The sequence below is a fragment of the Camelus dromedarius genome, chromosome 1 (genome assembly GCF_036321535.1).
Source record: "Camelus dromedarius isolate mCamDro1 chromosome 1, mCamDro1.pat, whole genome shotgun sequence".
Classification (NCBI taxonomy): Eukaryota; Metazoa; Chordata; class Mammalia; order Artiodactyla; family Camelidae; genus Camelus; species Camelus dromedarius.
The window spans coordinates 75,773,226-75,787,735 of record NC_087436.1 but is presented as its reverse complement, the minus strand read 5'-3'; the positions used below and the strand labels follow the sequence as shown (position 1 = coordinate 75,787,735).

At 42.8% G+C, this 14,510-nt stretch overlaps 2 long non-coding RNA genes across 5 annotated transcripts in view; one reads left to right on the top strand and one right to left on the bottom strand.

Moving 5' to 3' along the window:
- Nucleotides 1–14,510, top strand: part of LOC105091715 (uncharacterized) — a 64,940-nt gene that overhangs the window by 32,674 nt on the left and 17,756 nt on the right. The window lies entirely within an intron of this gene.
- Nucleotides 4,236–12,611, bottom strand: LOC135321279 (uncharacterized). The gene is made up of 3 exons (XR_010380870.1): nt 8,108–12,611; nt 6,624–6,726; nt 4,236–5,639 (listed from the first exon to the last, which is right to left on the bottom strand). It is a non-coding gene; the product is annotated as an uncharacterized LOC135321279 (long non-coding RNA).

Sequence of the window (14,510 nt, the reverse complement as noted above, 5' to 3'; positions counted from 1 at the left end):
TGGACATTTCTGATTATTTGAGCTTTTAGCATTCTTTATAACACTCCCTGATTTTCATCAGGGACTTACTCCTTCCCCATTCTCAGTTTCAAAGGTTCTGGTGATTTTTCCATCCTCAACCCAGAGGTACACTGGCCAGTGAGAGCCTAGCATTCTCTAGGCTGTAGACTTAATTAAGGAATAACACATGGTCCATAAAGTCCATGCTAGTAAAATTGGGTAAGGGGGAGTAGACTGATTCCTTCTAACTGTAACATCTGTTGGATTAGGGTAGGACCAGAACCTGAGACTCACTGTCACTATTGGCCAGAAACACAGGCTGTCCTGGGGGAGCAAAGCAGCATTTCTTTCATTTTCAGAAAAGTTTAACTTATTTTACATCAGGGCCCTCTGTCCTTCCTTTCCTCTAGTGTGAGGCCCTGCTGTACTCCTGCTAACTAACCTAAGTGTGATGGATGTGACGAGAAGGCTCTCAGCACCCACTCATGTGTGTCTTCTGGTACTGCAGAGACTGGAAATCTAAAAACTGTATGTTCCAGATTCCTCTGGAGCTAGAACTTTGGGGGGAAAAAAATCACTTCCCCTGAGTGGATGGATTTGCATCAGTTAAGAAGGTGAAAATGAGGGTTTCTTCTTTTTTCACTGTCTCTTTTGTCCAACGTGCTTTTCTTACAGTGCATGACAGGGTTTGTCACTAGTTTCAGAGGTGTCAGAAGCCAGCTACAAAGGTAGCAGCAGCAATGGCTTTCAGGGCCACATTGTGCCTTTCCATGGCCCTAAGTACTCTTGCCTAATTTATAGCCCTGTCCTCCATTAAAAAAAATACTGTATGACTGCATTGGGACAAAGATTAATATATGATTACCACATATTTAGATATTTAATTCAGCCTACAACTTCATTTTTTTCTCCCGATTTTAAAAGAAATTAAAATAGCTTTATGGGCGTCTAAATATATTGCAGGCACTAGTCATTGCTCCTACTGTACCTAACAGAAAAGTCAGCCCCCATGGTGTTTGGTTCCCTGGAATTCAGCTAAAGCCGATTCCCTGGAAGCAGTTCCGTGGAAGGCCATTTGCTGTGTTGTTCTAGGAATCATTTCCTGAAACTCGGCTTTTCCTAAGGTTTTGTAAGCACCGAATTCCCTATGTTAAATCCAAACTCTATTAAAATAACCAGAGTGGTCCATTTTCTGCAATTACACCTAATTGATGGGAACTTACGCCATTATTCTCATGAATCCCTCAAGTCTGTTCTTTATCCTCAATTTCCCTGCTCAGTCAGTCTTGCCCCCCTCACCCCATCTCTGTTCTCCTTCACCCCATTGCCATTTTGCCTTTCAGTATATTCGCTGGAATCCCCATGCCATGGTGGGGAAAGCTAGAGTGTCTGTATTAGTCAGAGAAACAGAACCAGTTGGGTGCATGTGTGTGTCTAGACATAAAGATATAGATATAGTGTGTGTACGTCTATCTCCATATCCACATCCCTGTCATTTGTCTATCATCTATCTATTGAGAGATACAGAGAGAGATTAATCTAAGGAATTGGCTCACACCATTGGGGTGGCAGGCAAGTCCAAAAACTGCAGGGTTTGGTCAGCAAGCTGGAGACCCAGGGGAGAGCTGACGGTGCAGTTCAAGTCCAGAGATTGCCTGCTGGCAGAGTTTCCCCTTCTTCCGGGGAGGAAAGCCTTTTCCTGTGAAGGCTGTCAGCTGATTGGATGAGGCCCACCCATATTATGGAGGGTGATTTGCTTTCCTTGAAGTTTGCTGATTTAAATGTTACGTGCATCTAAAAAATACTTTCACAGAAGCATGTAGAATAATGTTTGATCAAATACCCAAGTGCTGTGGCCTAGCCAGTTGACCAATTAAATTAACCATTACATTTTCATGAATATACATCTATTTCCGACCACTTTCTTTCGTCTCCTTGCCTGAAGCATGCTCTCCGATGACATGGCTCTTCTCCCAATAGTTCTTAGCGTGGGGGTGTTATTGTCTCCCACTCCCCGGAGCCAGAGGGCGAGGTGGAGCGCCAGCTCTTCCCTCTCTGCAGTGTGCCTGCTCCCCTTCTCACTCCCCTCACCCACTCTCATCTGGTCAGGTGCAGCCCACATGTCTCAGTGCGAGACTGACAGGATCTGTTCTCACTTCCTGAGACTCTCTCAGCTGACTCCTTTCACTTCCCTTCTGCCCTGTCCCTTGCCCTCATCTTTAACGACTTCAAATCCGTGTTAACCTTCCTGATCCCCTGACCCCACGCATGTTGCCTGGGCTAGTGACCTCTGTCTCTGGTCCACCTCAGGCTGCAAAGTCACACTCAGCCTGCACAGGTCTGTTCTGAGCTTGGCTTCCCCACCTGCAGTCACACAGCCTGTCCTTCCCTCCACCCCACGCAGCAGGTCCACCCTGCTTCCCCCGGCATCTCTCCCGCTTCACACAACCTATGCTCCTTCATTTGCTAATTCTGTTTGCCTGCACTGCTTCCTGCTTTGCCCCCACACCCCAGACCTGACATTCAAAGAACCCGTGAAGTGCATGTAAAGCAGTGGTAGGTGGTGGTAGTAACTTGCTAGGTAATCGTTAGATGTGCGCTCTTCCTCCTTTTCCAAGTTACCCTGTGTTTTTGGAGGAAAATGAGAAACTCTGAAGATATGGCTCATTTCTTACTCAGGGCTCTAGAACTTGAGCTGCACCATGACTCCTACCTTGCCATCTCTGCTGAAGTCTCCTGGTAACTCCCCAGCACACCGACTTGGAGAACTGACCATTCTAGATTATTTCTACCCCCATAAGCCTCCATTTTCTTCCCTCAATTCCTCTACCCAGCAACCTTACAACTTTGCACACAGAGTGATGCCTCCTGCTTAAAATAATCTATTTTAGGATAACTTCCCCCAGAAAGAGACCCTGAGACAAGGATCCATGGATCCCAGCAGGCACTGGTAGGTGAGAGCGGTTGTGAAATAGAAAAGGGAAGGGAGCACATACTGGTGTGCTATGAGCAGGTTATTACCGTGGACAACTGGGGCTGGTCCTCCCTTGGGGAGGGGGTCTCTGGCAGGCAGTGTAGACCATACCTCAGAGCTGTCCCAGCTCAGAGAGGAGAGCACTTGGTATTATCTACTGCCTGCCACCTGTCATTAGCTGAGGGCCATGCCAGGGGCGCTAGCCTCCTGCTGCTGCCATTCCGCCCTTGCCCTGGGCCAAGGCAAGCTCTGACAGCTAGACACAGGCACTGCCGTGAGGAGCAGTCAGCGTGTATGGAATGCTGAGGGTCGGGGGGGCTTAGGTGGGGCAGCAATGACATCTCCGCTTCCTCTCCATCTAGCCTTACTGCAACATGGACTTGTACCGGCATCTGCTTTCCCAGCCCTTCATTCAACATGCAGGCTACTCTCAGATACATCACTTTATTTAATCCTCTTGATCAGGGACGTTGGCACTGTCCCACTTTTACCTACATAAGAAGAAGCTAAGAACGGTTAAAATTAAGCAACTTCACAAAAACTACCCTGGTAAGTTTTTCTGGTAAAGCAGAAATCCAGGGTCAGAATCTTGGGGGAACACCCATCATTATGAGTAATATCTTGGAGCAAGAAGAGGTGGGTTCAAAGTAGAGACAGAGGAGTTATTTTGGATTCTCGGGGGAAATTCTCCATCTAAGACCAGTTTCTACCATTCTTCCCTACCTTCATTTCTGTTGACACATCTTTCTAAAGCTTACTGGGCCAGAATTTATTGTCTTTATCCATGGGCCCTAACACAATTTCTAAGAACAAAGATCAGACACAATGTAAGTTTCAGAGTAAGTGATGCCTGGTAATAGTGTAATGTAATATAATGTAATGTAATAAGTGCTCAATTTTATGCAACAATTATGTGTCCATCACCTAATACGTACCAGGCATTAGGCTAGGCACTAAGAATACAATGATGGACCACAAATATCCACTGACAAAAGGTGAAAATCAATGAAAGACATGGTCTATTGTTGAATATGGAATATACCACATTTTCAAACTGATTCTGTGGAACCATCAGCTAATGATGGCCATTTAACTTTTGCAACTAAGATGAATCTAGTACTCAGTATTTTTTCTCAGTCTGGATCTATCTGAGTTTTTTTTTTTTTAACATTTAATAATAATAGATAATGTTGACATGAAAAGAGCACGCTCTTCATAGGACTGCTGTGAAGATTAAATGCAATAATAAGTGCCAAATCCCAAGCATTTTATATAATTTATCACACTTGCTTGTATCCATAGACTGTAAATTCCACAAAATGATCACCGCGATAAATTTAGTTAACATCCATCACACACACAGTCAAAAATTTTTTCTTGTGATGAGAACTTTTAAGATTTTCTCTCTTAGCAACTTTCAAATAAGCAATACAGTATTGTTCACTGTAATCACAATGGTGTACATTACATTCCCAGAACTTACTTATAAGACACTGGTTTATTTTAATTTACCTACATATATATATCCAGCTTTTATGCCACTTAGCACACAGTAGGCTTTCAATTAATATTGATGGGCTCAATGATTAATATAGATATTATTAGTTTAATTTGATTTGATTTGATTTTTAATTAAAGACAACTTTATTTTTCCAATACCAAATGTACTTTTTATTTATTTTTTAATTGAAGTATAGTCAGTTACAATGTGTCAATTTCTGGTGTACAGCATAATGTTTCAGTCAGACATATACATCCATATGTTTTCATATTCTTTTTCATTATAGGTTACTATAAGATATTGAATATAGTTCCCTGTGCTATACAGAAGAAATTTGTTTTTTATCTACTTTGTATGTAGTTGTTAGTATTTGCAAACCTTGAACTAAAGATGAAACAAGAACTCAGAGAAATGGAATGATTTTCCCGATTTCTCAGAGTAGTTGGTAGAAGTTAGGACAAAGACACAGTTTGCCTTCACTGCTTCCTGCTTTGCCCTCATACCCCAGACCTGACATTCCACTGTGCCTAAGAGCCTCTATAAAGCAGGCAGCATAGTGCTGAGCACAGAGTAGACCATCAAGACATGCTGTTCTTTCACCACTGCCTTATTAGATATGTCTCGGGAGCAAAGGGGGGCTCTGCTGCTTCTCCCCATAGCTCTGCATGGCCTTCCTCCTCATCACTCGGTTTCCTCTCTTGACTCGTATTCCCCTCCCAGAAGCTCCAGAAACGGCGGATTCCCCTGCGGCTCAGGCCTGGGCCCTGCCAGTCCTCTGGATGTTTGCCTGCGTGTCTGCTATCACTGCAACTCAAAATGCACCCGCAGCAGCATGACCTTTTGAAGCTGCAGGCCCCGTTGCTGACTGGTTTCAGTACCGCTGCTCTGCGCAGCGTGGGGAAGCAGAGACGAAAAATAGCACACTTCCCCCACGAATCAAGGAAGTTATGTAGTAATGCTGGAAAGTTTGTTCAGTGTTCCAACTCTGCCCTTTCACCTGCCCTGCCTTGCACATCCTCGATTTCTTAGCTACTGATAGCCCACGATCAGTGAGCAGACAACATGCGGCAACCGTTCACTTCCGGTCTGAGGGCCTCCTGATCAGTCAGTCTCCGAAGATTTAAAGACGCTGTCACTGCTTTCTTTGTCAGGGTGGCTTTCATCCTGTAAGACAGATGACCTGACATTACCAATCTATAACTTCCGAGGAACGAATTCGGATTTCAGTACTCGTGGCTGTTAGATGCCCGTGATATATCATGAAGTTGCTTGGGGCAGGAAGCTAGGGGGTTCATGTGGCATCCAAGTTTCCAGACCCTTCTCCCCTTGGAAAAAGGCCTCTAAAGGAAAGAGCTTTGCAGCCGCGTCTACTGTTGTATCAAGTCATCACGGTGAGAGTGTCAGGAGCATGGAATCTGCAGCTGTAGATACTCGGTTTGTATTGTGGTTCCAGAGTGATCTAGTTGTGTGATCCTGGGTGACACTCAGCCTTCTGAGCTTCAGTTTTCTAACTGACAAATGGGGATAATGTTACCTGCCTCATGGGATTTGTTGTGAGGTTAAATGAGATAACTATAAATTGTCCATATTCAACTTAAGAAAACAGTCCCTGTTATTATTGAAAGGAAAACACCTGAGAGGATCAGAGCACAGTTACCACCTACTGGGTCTTCAGGTCTGTTTTCTGAGAAAAGAATGTGAGGTCTTAAAGCCAAAGTCCAAGGGAAGCTGAATTCTCCTCTCTGCAAGGGAGTCGAGAGTATTAAACTTCAGTGGGGGTGGGTATAGCTCAGTGGTAGAGCGTGTGCTTAGCATGCTTGAGGTCCTGGGTTCAATCCCCAGTACCTTCATTAAAATAAATATATAAATAAATAAACCTAATTACTTCCAGCTCCCCCAAAACAAAGACAAAACAAAAAAGATTGTTAAGCTTCAGAAGTTGCCCAAGATTATTAAACAGAATATGCAGCCCTTTGTCAGTTACCCTATAATTATTAATAGTAAAACCCTTGAAACCAAAAGGATCATATGCATGTGCTAGGTATAGCAAAAGAAAATAGGTAATTGGGGAAAGGTGTAAATAATATCCAATTATTACTATATTTCAGATGTTGTGTTAGGTGCTTTTTGTCAAGGAACCTTTGTTACCTCATTTAACTCCTCGTGTCTTCCACAACAGATCCAGTCATCCCTCCTTGGGGGCCTTCCTGGCACTATGAGTTCCATAAATTATTCCCATCTTTTTAAAAAACTGAAATATAATTGACATTAACGTAATTTTAGTTTTAGGTGTACAACATAATGATTTGATATATGTTTGTATTTCAAAATGATTAGCACAATAGGATTAGTTGACATCCATCACCACACATAGTAACGTATTTCCTTTTTCTTGTAATGAGAACATTTAAGATTTACTCTCTTGGTAACTTTCAAATATACAATACAGTATTATTAACTATAGTCACTATGTTCTACATGACCTCTCCTGGACTTAACTTATCTCATAACTTCAAGTTGGTACCTTTTGACTGCCTTTACTCATTTCATCCTCCTCCCAAACACCGCCCCTGACAACCACCAGTCTGTTTTCTGTATCTATGAGTTCCATTTTTTAAAAAAGATTCTACACATAAGTGAGATCATACAGTATTTGTCTTTCTCTGTCTGACTTATTTCACTACTCCCGTCTTATAAACAGAAGGAAATGGTGGATCAGCTTTGCTAAGTGATTTGCCCAAAGTTGCACAGCAAGTGGGTGGTATTTGAACTCAGACTACGCCTCTGGAGCTTAGAGTCTTTCAGTTAATACCTAGGAAGGGGCAGGTCAGGAGGCTGTTTTCCCAGAGGAAAGGAGACAGAACCATCACACTGAGGATGACAAGAGCAGCCCAGGAGAAGCAAGACAACCCCAGTGTCCCCAGAGGCGTAACCAGAGATAGATTTGTGGAGTTTCCCCACAGGGACTTTCTCTGGGTAGATTATAAGTTCTGGGAAACCTTGGACCTTCCAGAAGTTTCTGGCTGCACCTAGACCAACCAAATGACACAACCAGCTCCCAGAAGTAAGAGTGAGGAGAAAATCAAGAATGGACAGTTGGTTGCTTGGTGGCCAGGGAAGGTCTCCATATTGAAATAATTAAAAGTAGACTAAACATTGGAAAGACGTTCCTCTGTCTTGTCAACATTGCTCAAGTCAGCCATAAATTAAAGCAGAGGGCTTAAGAAGAGAGGAGGTAGAAAGAGGAAGGAAGCTGCTTTTCTCCTTGTCACCAAGTCTTATCTCCAGAAACATATCTGAATAAATTGAAGACATCCTCCAGTTATTGCTGTCAAATTTAGCCCTCCAGTGACAGAAGGCTAAGGTGTAGGCTGGTACCCAGAAGACCTGAAATGACTGCCAGGTGCCTGAGGTGGCTGGCCGTGCCTGCTGCACAATCTGGTGCCTCCTTAGAGTCCTGAGGTCCCTGGTGAGACACAGAAAGAGCTGGAAAAGTAGGACCATTCCCAGCTGAATGTTGCTGTGCATCACCCTCTTCTTAGGAAAGACCCCGCTTTGAGTGTACATCCACGAGATGGGTCTTACACTGGTTCAAAGCCGTGACAGAGAGGTCTCCGTGGCTCTCACATTACCTGTCTATATCTGGAAAGCAGGCAATACAATGAGCATCTGTGCTGTGGGTTCCATCACAAAGAAGACTTAAACTTGTCTCTAGCTATTGCCCACAATGAGATTTCTGAAATCAGAAAGAGAAAAAGAGAGAGTGAGAGAGAGCAAGGGGGAGAGAGAGAAAGAGAGGGAGGAGCTTAACTTTCCACTAGATACTGCAGAAATAGGAAACAAGTGGGCATTAAGGGTTGGCTGTTACTATTCAGGCCCGGAGAAGGCTCTCCACAAAGGGTTGGTGACCCACGTATCCCAGGCACTCTTTGTTGCATGACTTTCCCATATAATCAAGGCTACATAACTGGGCAGTTCTTGGGAGCTTGTCCTCATCTCTGTGCCAATCTTTATGTCTTCAAAGCTCCTACCAATGAATTCCTTTAATACCTAGCTCAGAGTTTCCATTCCCAGAGAATCCTTCCCTGACAGGTCTCATCAATCCTTCATTTGAGCTCTGGGCACCTTTTAATAACCAAACTTCCTTATATTTCATTAAAAAATGTTTTAAAATTAGTAAATCAATTATTGTTAGAATTTTACAAAACACAAATCAGAAAAAAGAAGAAAATGAATTACCTGTCATCCTACCACCCACAGATGAACAATGAACAGTGACCTCAGCCGTATCTGTTCTCCCAGTTTCTCTGGTTTTCTGTTTCCCAGTGTTTTGTTAACGTTCTTTTTTCCTACGTAGCCAAATATCACATGTGTCTCTTGAACACGTGTATCTACCTATCTATATCTATACATTTTAATGGTGCATAGTGGTTCACAGCATTTTTAGCAGCTTCGTTACAGAGCATACCATGTGTTACTACAGTTAGTGGTGAGTAGCACTCACAGAGTGCATACTATTTGCTGGGTTGTTCTAAGTGCTTACATGCACTGATCCATTTAATCTGTGTACTCCAAGGTGGTTGATTTAATTATTACTATCAAATTTCAAGATAAGGAAACAGAGGCACAAAGAGTTTAAATAGTTTGTCGGTGACTAGTATGTTTAGAGCTAGAATTTGAACCTGAACTGGACTGGCTTTAGGCTCTTAACTTCTGCCCTAAGGACTTGGATAGTCTTTAACTGAGCACCTAATCATCAGCAGTTTCTTCAAATATCTTAGTTGTTAACGCTGGAAGTCAGGAACAACAGTGTGAGAATCTTGTCTGAGGTCAAAGAGCTGCAGAAATGGGGCAGCCAGCTCGATATAAAAATAGCCTTTAAAAAAGTTTATTCTGTATAGAACAGGAAACTATGTTCAATATCTTGTAATAACCTTTAATGAAAAAATATGAAAACGAATATATGTGTGTATATGCAGGACTGGGACATTGTACTGTGCACTGGAAATTGACACATTGTAATTGACTGTACTGCAATAAAAAATAAATTAATTTAAAAAAAGAAATGCAGCAGACAGGTGGCCCAAACCCATCCACCACCGCCACTACCACCAACATCACCACTATTACTATCACTACCACCACCACCCCCATCACTACCACCAGGCTATCTTTGCTAATTAGCTAGGTATCCATCTTTACTTTCTCTTCCACATTCTGCAGAATAAGTCTTGGAAGTCAGAAAATGAGTAGCTTTATAATCCCAGCACCCAGCACAGTTCCTGGGCCATGGTGACCATGCAATAAGTCCTTGAAGGAATAAGGGCTCAAGGAGTTGATTTGACTGACAGCAACCAAGGAAGACATGAAGAGATCAGTCAACACCTGTTTAAACAGCGTGCAATACGTGATCTAAGTTTGTCTTGTGCACTTGGCTCTCTAACACAAAACAACACAAAAAGTTTAAATTTTCCATGTTGAAAATCTCTAAACTCCATGGAGTTCATGTGGCCAGGGGCACCTGTATAGGCCAGTGACGCCCAGGCTGCAGTTCTCCAAGTGGAGGTGTGAATTTGGCTCCTGCTCACTCGCTCCCCACCGGGACCTCTGCTCTCCCCACTCCCCCGCTACTGTGGCCTGCTCACGTGTGTAGGAGCCAATTTGATCTCAGTGTCCTTTGTCAAAGTTCTCATTTGCCTGGTGGTTGACAGTGTAGCAGTTGTTACTTCGGGGCAGGCTCAGAGCTCTGCGAGTCACCCTGGGCAATTATTTATCGCCACATCAGTTCCACGAAGCTGGTGCCAGAAGAGGACTCGGGTAGGTTTCACTGGCCCATTTTCTCTGTGCAGAGCTGGGTTTTAAAACTCGTACAGCTGAATGGGCTGTTTTGGTGTCTTGGATTAGAGGGTTTGGGATTTCTTTTCTATTCTTTATTGCAGCAGCCATTCGATGCTACCTCTCCTTTGTAATTCACCTCCTCACTTGAAATTCTCCTTCCTTCCACTTTTGACTTTACAAAATCCACAGAAACAGGCAAACTCTAGTCTCAGAGCAGGGCTGACCCTCTGGTAGACGGAACCGGCAGAAAGCTGAGCTTGCTGACACTAGCAGAAATGCAGCACTAGTAACAGAGTTCATGCACAAAGCAACTAACACTTGCTTTACTTCCACAGTCCCACGGGAGACGCCCAGAAAGTGGGTGGGAAAGATCTGAATCTGTCAGTTTGCCGGGGTGGGTTTGAAAAGAAATCTAGGGTGATTTCCGTGGGTTGTAAAATACAAGGTTTCATGAGCAGGGAATTGCCAAGAGGTCGCTTTTATCTCCTTTCCTAATTACAAACTAGGAGAGTTCACTTTACAACATCCAAAAATCCCCCAAGTGAATCAAGCAAAAGCAATTGTAGGTCTTCCAAACAGAGCCAGAGGATAGCAGTCAACGCTCATTGAACACTTAAGGTGGGGCAAACCCTGTGCTGAGTGTTTTACTTAAACTGACTAATTGAAAACTCAATAACTCACCCATCTGTATCTGAACCACTAAATGCTAGTGCCGTCCTGGCTTTACAGATAAGGAACTGAGGCACAGAAAGGTTAAGTAAATCGACTGCTCACCTGTCACACAATTCAAGTGATGGCCAGGAAATAAGTCTGGACAAACTTACATATTTGACTCCCAGCATCAGAGAACACATTTGACAAGATAACACTGATTTCAGTGTTTTCCTTGAAGACGTCCAAGGCCAGTCTTAGAGTTACTATCCCTCTGCAGTGGGATAATTTATTCTACAAATGCTTACTGAACACCTACTCTCTTCCATTTGCTGGGCAGGGCTATGCCAATGCAATTACTAGTAACTACTTCTGATTGAATTAAATTCTTCACGTGATTTATTTCATTTAATCCTCACAACTTTCAGGTAGGGGCTGTTATTAGCAGGTAAAGAATTGATGTTGTAAGGTACGCAGAAGTAGGAATATAACACTGTACCCATGAAATTTATATAATGTCATAAATCAATGTTACCTCAATTTAAAAAATTAAATTGAATTTTTAAAAAAGAATTGAGGTGTAAGGAAGTTAAGTAGTTGTCAAATGCTGACTGCCAGAAACACTGCTACAATGAGCAGAGGACCAGGATTTGGATGCAGTTTGATCTGGCCTCCAAACCAATGCTTTAGAGACAAAGTAAAACTGTAGAAATTGGAGGTTATCAATATGACATGAAATTAGGGAGATGGAAAAAGGAGAGGATACACAGAAGTAAAGGTTGGATTATACTATTTAAACATTTCCCCTATAATGAAAAAGAATATGAAGGGGAGTATATGTACGTATATGTGTGACTGAGACATTATGCTGTCTGCCAGGAATAGACACGACATTGTAACTGACTATATTTCAACTAAAAAAAATTAAAAATTAAAAAAATAAACATTTCCCTCAACACACCCTTACAAATAGGCTAGAGACACCCCTATTCAATGTCTGCATTTGTCATTTTTTTTTGTAGCGCTGTGTAAATAGACCAAATATCCTCCCACTCCAGAATGAGGTGTACAAATCTCCATCCTTCTGCAGTTCACCAATCACAGAGCCCAGGACTCTTTCCAGTTTGCTAGTTTTCTCCTCTTCACAGTCATTCATGAACCAAACAGTGCATAACGAGGTGACTTGAATGTACTCACTTAGCCGGCTGATCCCTGGAAGAGTTAACATACATTTCATGTAAATGCAGATGGTCCTGGGAATTGTGAGAAACAAGAGGATTAAATTAAATGATCCATATGTTCCATTAAGAAGGATTTTACAGCAACAGTAAGATGCCTGGACCATAACATTCTACAGACAATGAAGATGTTCCCGAATAATTCATATTTGGCCCAGTTATTCTGAAGCAATTAAAATAAATAGGTTTTGCCTTTGGGACACGGAACCACAGGGTCCAATTTGAACTCGACCTGCCACCTTGTGGAAATCAGAGGCAAGAAAAAACATGGCATTTGAATAATACATTGTAATAGTAATATGATCTGGGCTAACATTTATTGAGGGCTTACCGTACGTTAGGCACTATGTTAAACAACTTTTATTTTTTAATTTTTGTAAAAGAAATTGTATTTATTCATTTATTTATTTATTTTTAATGACGGTTCTGGGGGATTGAACCTAGGACCTTGTGCATGCTAAGCATGTGCTCTACCACTGAGCTACACCACCCCAACTCCATGCTAAACATCTTTTAAATGTTTTCTCATTTAATTATAAAAATAATTTTATGAGGTAGGAACTACCATTGTCCCCATTTTAAGGGTGAGGGGTCTGTGGCTTAGCAAGGTAAAGTAATTTGCCAAAAGTCACAGATCTGGGCAGCATGACGCCAGGGCCCGTGGCCTAAACCACGCACTGCCATGTACCAGATAGTATTTAAATAGATCTCCCCTCTCATCCTCATATAGTATTTAAATATTTAAATAAATATTACAATCCTTTGGAAGGGTCACTAAGGGTGAGATAACCACGTTCCATCAGAATCATCAGCAAAATACTTTCAGCATCTCTCAGCAGGCCCGGTGCCCACAAGGCAAGGAGGAAGAGAGCAGAAGGGTTGGAGGAGGAAGCTTTCCTTGGAGTCTTTCATTGTCTCAGTTCCCTTCTCTTTGCAGCATTCTGTCCAGTGATCGCCACTCCCTTCACGTCCTTATCTTCCTTCATCCTCATTCATGCACAGATACCGTCTGACCTGGATCCTACACCTTGGTTTCCCGTTGTGTAAACTTGGGCTAGTAACCTAACCTTCCTGAGCTTCACTTTCCTCATTTGTTAAGTGAGGATAATAGTGACACGTGCAATCCTGCGCTGAGAAGAAATGGGATCTAAAATGTCTAGCACGGTATTCAGCACGTGGGAAGTCCTTGATTCGTATACACAACAAAATTTGATTATTTTAATATCAATGCCACAGTTCTACACCACAGGTGAATGACATTTAGTACTTCTCATGGTAGCTCGCATGATTATTTCCTGTGCTCCTGACATCAATCTGGTACGAATAGCAGGAAAGATCTTCTCCCCTGCTTTACAAATCACTGTCATTGCAATTTGTCGTGTTCCTACTATGAACAGGGAACTGGGCTAAGAAGTGAGAAATATATAACATTTACACTGACATTCACAGTGGTTGAGTGGCTGGCCTTTATTTTTTTGTGTGACAGAGAACACAGTGATTCCCTGGGAAAGCAAGAGGATGAGATAACAGAAAAATATGTTGGTCTCTGCCTCTCGTTCCTGGCACTGAGCTCTTAGAACTCTTATGATTTCCTAAGTGATAAGAGCACTGGGAGCATCTTTGATTTTAATATTTGACCTTTGCTAATGAGGTAACTCTACGTGGCTCCTGGATGAGGGCTGGCCCTCGGTAAGATCAAGCCATGATTAGATGTTTGGAATTTTCAGCCCTGCCCCCTATTTTCTTGAGAAGGGAGAAGGGCTGAAAATGGAGTTAATGGTTGACCAAGCCGATGTGATGAAGCCTCTAAAAAAGCCCAATACTATAGGGTTTGGGGAGCTTCTGGGTTGGTGAACACATGAGCTATGGGGAGTGGTGCACCTGGATGGGATGTGGACACTCCGTGCCTCTTGCCACACACCTTGGTCTACACATCTCTTCCATCTAGAGGTTCATCTGTATCCTTTATTATATCCTTTTATAATAAACTGGCAAACCTAAGTAAATGTTTCCCTGAATTCTGTGACCACTCTAACAAATTAATCAAACCCAAGGTGGAGGTCGATGGACCCTCCAATCTACAGCTAGTCAGTCAGAAGCGCAGATGACAACCTGAACGTGATTGGCATCTGGACAGGGGGCAGGTAGCCTTGCAGGACTGAGCCCTTCACCTGTGGGTTAGTTATCTGCTATCTCCAGGCAGACAGTGTCAGAACTGAGTTGTTATAGGCTGTCTGGCTGGGGTCAGAGCATCGTTTGGTGTGGAACCCACTCCCCACCTCAGCCCCTGCCCAACAGTGATAACTGG